Source organism: Palaemon carinicauda, chromosome 34, assembly GCF_036898095.1.
Source record: "Palaemon carinicauda isolate YSFRI2023 chromosome 34, ASM3689809v2, whole genome shotgun sequence".
Taxonomy (NCBI): domain Eukaryota; kingdom Metazoa; phylum Arthropoda; class Malacostraca; order Decapoda; family Palaemonidae; genus Palaemon; species Palaemon carinicauda.
In genome coordinates, this window is record NC_090758.1 from 75,679,808 (window position 1) to 75,684,820 (window position 5,013).

Consider the following 5,013-nt stretch of genomic DNA (forward strand, 5'->3'; position numbering starts at 1 on the left):
GAAGACGTGTCCTTAGTTTAATATCTTTTTATTTAATGGATTTTCTGGTCTGTGATGACTTGTGATGACATTTACAGTATCAAAATGTATTTTTTATCTTAAATTTGTAATTTATATGTTGATTATAGACTAAATACTGTTACCGGGTACCGTTTTACCATATCGTAGGATACGCTTGGGAAGACGTGTCCTTAGTTTAATATCTTTTTATTTAATGGATTTTCTGGTCTGTGATGACATTTACGTTATCAAAATGTATTATTTATCTTAAATTTGTAATTTTTTGATATATAGACCAAATACTATTACCGGGTACCGTTTTCGTAGGATACGCTTGGGAAGTATCCTGAAGGATAGCTTCCTATATTAAAGTATTACGCATTTTAGATTACTAATAGATCTAGTACCTTTTTATGTGGATAAATCAATGGATAAATTCTAGTTAGTTTGTGTGGCCTGGTCTGTGTTTAAAAATGTAGATCAGTGTCGTTTATAAGTCGAAAACTGTCTAACCTTGTGACTACCAAAGGAGGGGCTAGGAACCCCCATTACATTACTGTAATCTTAGTCCATAACTAAAGGGGTTAGTGCTCCCCCTGGGATTCCTCCATCCCCTTACGCTGCCCAAATCTTAGTCGGCCGTCATTGTACGTACACCCAACAGCAGCATTCCCATTAAAAAAAAAAAATAATAAAAGTAGTTTATGCCTGTCCCAACGAACTACAGTATACTCGTTTCGTCGGGCTTTTCAGATCGACTACAAAGGCCGCTCCCCAGTCTTATGTACTGCCAGCTTGCTGGGATTTACAAAAGGCACAAATAATGGGTAGTTTGTAGCGCTACGGCCAAGCGTCCTAATTTGTTTATTATCGCTCTGACTGTTATCTTGTATAGAATAAAAACGTTTGGAAATGGTCTACGGATCTTAAATATGTTGTGTAAGGGGGGTCGGGGGGGGGGGGGCAGCCCCCCTGGGTAAGGACATGGCTTTTAGCATAGGTTAGGTGGGTTTTTTAAGTTAGCTTCTCCCGCCAAAATCGTTTTTAGAACGACGGCCACAGTTAAGAATATTCCCATTTTTTACGGGATCTGGCCGTCACCCTACAAAGGCTCCCGAATAATAAATCTTGCACTGCACTCCTCTATGTAAATGTGTTTGTGGTAGCTCAAGTCCCACTGATTACCGTCCAATTTCCATAACTCCCATTTTATCTAAAGTTTTTGAACGTCTTCTGGCAAAACGTCTTAATAGGTTTGCTGAAGGTAATCATCTACTCCCTAGTTTGCAATTTGGTTTTCGTAAAGGCCTTGGAGCATGTGATGCCCTTCTTACAATCTCCAATGCAGTACAGAAATCCCTTGATTGTGGTCGGGAAGTTCGTATGATTGGCCTTGATTTTAGTGCTGCCTTTGACCGTGTTAATCATGAGGCCCTTGTTTTCAAACTGAAACAGTTGGGAGTGGGTGGGTCGTTTCTTAGCATTATTATTGATTTTTTAAGTAATAGATCTTAAAGAGTTGTTGTTGATGGGCACCATAGTGATTATAGGAATGTGATATCCGGTGTTCCACAGGGTAGTGTTCTTGGCCCATACACATGACATGTGGTTTGGCCTAGAAAACAAGCTTGTTGCATATGCAGATGATGCTACTCTCTTTGCATCAATTCCATCCCCTGAATGTAGATCTAGGGTTGGTGAATCTCTTAATAGAGATTTAGCTAGAATTAGTGCATGGTGCAAATTATGGGGTATGAAGTTGAATCCTAACAAAACTCAAAGTATGATTGTAAGTAGGTCAAGGACGGTGGCTCCTCAACATCCGGATCTCAGTATTGATAATGTTTCTTTAAATATGTATGACTCTTTCAAAATTTTAGGTGTGATTCTCGACAGTAAATTTACTTTTGAGAAACATATAAGGTCTGTGTCTTCTTCAATTGCACAAAAAATAGGCTTATTGAGAAAGTCTTTCAAGATTTTTGGTGATCAATCTATTCTGAAGAAGTGTTTTAATTCTTTCATTCTACCTTGTTTTGAGTATTGTTCTCCTGTCTGGTCTTCAGCTGCTGATTCTCATCTTAATTTGTTGGACAGAAACTTACGGTCTATTAAATTTCTTATTCCTGATCTAGATATTCATCTCTGGCATCGTCGTTCAATTAGTTCATTATGCATGTTGCATAAGATTTTTCATAACTCTGACCATCCTTTACATTCAGATCTCCCTGGACAATTCTATCCTGTTCGTAATACTAGGCAGGCAGTTAATTCTAATAGCCAGGCCTTCTCCATCACGAGGCTCAATACTACGCAGTACTCTAGAAGTTTTATTCCAGCTGTTACCAAGTTGTGGAATGATCTTCCTAATCGGGTGGTTGAATCAGCAGAACTTCAAAAGTTCAAAGTTGGAGCAAATGCTTTTTTGTTGACCAGGCGGACTTGAGTCTTTTATAGTTTATTTATGACATATTTGTTTTTGATGTTGTTAATAGTTTATATATGACATGTCTGTTTTGACGTTGTTACTGTTTTTAGAATGATTTATTGTTAATTTGTTCTTTTCATTTATTTATTTCCTTATTTCCTTTCCTCACTGGGCTATTTTTCCCTGTTGGAGCCCCTGGGCTTATAGCATCTTGCTTTTCCAACTAGGGTTGTAGCTTGGATAGTAATAATAATAATAGGGAATTTTAAGTTCCAGTTTGCTGAGGATTGGTTTGTATGGTGATATGAAATTAATATCTCCTGCAATTTAAATATGAATTATTAAAGTACAAGAGCATCAGTTTTGAAAATGTGTGGGATAAATCGTCACAACTGCGGAAAAACGTCAAACTCAACACATATTACAGTTTAAACGTACATTATTGGTGCAATTTACGCCTAGTCCTTGCCTACTACAGAACCCAGAACTGCATGCAAAGTTGGTTTGTGAGGAATTTTGCCCGTTAACTTTTTTCTGGGCGTTTATGCTATACCCTTGGGTATATGTAATGGGGTACGGACATTTTCTCCACCTCTATATACCCATAGGACAATTTCCCCACCCTGTATAAGCACGAAACAAGTCTTATAAAAGAAAATTCAGAGAGTACAAAACAGAGCTGCTAGATTAATAAAAGGACTACACAATAGGGAAAGAGTTACCCCTGCACTAATTAGATTACACTGGCTGCCGGTAAAGGCGAGAATTGAATACAAGCTACTCTTACTAACGTTCAAGATACTGAACCAAAAGGAACCAAAATATCTAAAAGAATGCCTGAACAAACTAGAACTAGAAACAAATGTTAACACAAGACACATGAGTGACAAACATAGGCTATCTGAACCAAGAACAAATAGTAAATTTGGTGAAAGGGCTTTTAGCTACTGTGCGCCTAGACATTATAATAAACTGCCAACTGAAATGAAGGACCTTAAGGGAGCAATTGAATTTAAGAAAAGAACTAAAGACATTACTTTTCACAAGATCATATGATTTGAAAGATGCTACAATCAAAGAATTGTATAAGTTTATAATGAAAATGTTTTGTTAGATGATTGATATGGACCCGCCCGAGAAGTAGTTCACTCGACTTCAGTGGAGGGTTGGATTTAAACCCAAAACAAGTAAACAAGTAAGTAATAATGATCAAAGAAACGACAACCAATAAGGGGAGCTTGCATGGGGAACTTGGGATTCATGTAAAGTTCACAAAATGGCTAACCCAAGTCCATAGAAATCTTTAATCATGCTGAACAAGTCTTATTGTAAAACATCTAATGATAAGATGAGATCTAAAGCTGCTAATGACTTGTTTCTGCATTTAAAATTTAATCAAAGTGGAGTCGTATGAAATCTGTTCTGAAAACTAAAAGCGTACCATGTGGTCAACTTGCTGCCAAATGTCAGAAGATGATTAAGTAGGGGAAGGAAAGTTCGCCAGCAACGAAAAGGAACCCCTTACGATTACTCAATTATCTGTTGAACCTTACTTTAGTAAAGGGGAGTTTTATTTTCAGTGACATGAAGGTTGCATGAAGAGATGTCATCTTTTATAAACATAGATTTGAAAGAAAATAAATACATACATTGAAGTGGCTTGTACTTATAACAATGCTTGCCTTTGGTAGATAAAGCCCTTTAGTTGACCTTCCAATAATGGCAATGAGTAAGTGGCGCCACCATAATCGGGTGTCTATGACGAGGCAAACATGATCGCGAAGTTCAAGTGGGCAACATAGCCCTGAGCCCCCGACAAGTAGCATTTAGAAATGTCTTGTAGAGAAATTGAAAACACAAGCAATCAGAGCTGTTCAATTTTTTGTGGTTTAGAATGGTCTTTGCCTGCATATCGTATCTTTGTTTGGGGTGTATGTATGATAGCGGCCACCTGTGTGTTTGGTTACGGCTAACTTAAAATATGGCCGTGTCTGGGGGGTCGCAGGGAGGTCTTAGCCCCTGTTAGGCAAGTAGGCAAGGACACGGGTTTGTAGGTTAGGTTAGTTGATGTCCATTTTCAATCTACCCTGGAGGAACTGGCCTCTGATATACAAAGGCTCCGAAGTTTACGTTTTGTAATCCTTCCGCAAAATAAAGATTGACTATTGATAATTTATTGTTGGAAAGATTAATTTGTATATCTTCCTGTATAAAGTACTGTAATTGGAAATCAATTGGACAATTGGAAGCATTTAGCTTTTTTTTTGTCCCTTGTCTTCAACTATTTCTCCAGCAATGCGGTCAGTCCTACTTCCGTTATTTCATCTTCCTGCCCAACCTCTTCTAGATTTCTTATAATGCAACTGCAGGGTGTTGAAAGGCTTCCCTGACCTGATTGCAAGGCGTTCTAGCTAAAATTTGTGAATCCACAGGCACACATTACCATTTATATCTTGTTGCCTATGAATAATCATTTCATTTGATCTATTAGAGTATTTGTCAGACACGTCTTATGAGTAAGAGACCAATGCAAGGGAAGTCGTGATTAGATTAATTAAATATCTTCGTTATTGTGAACAAAAACT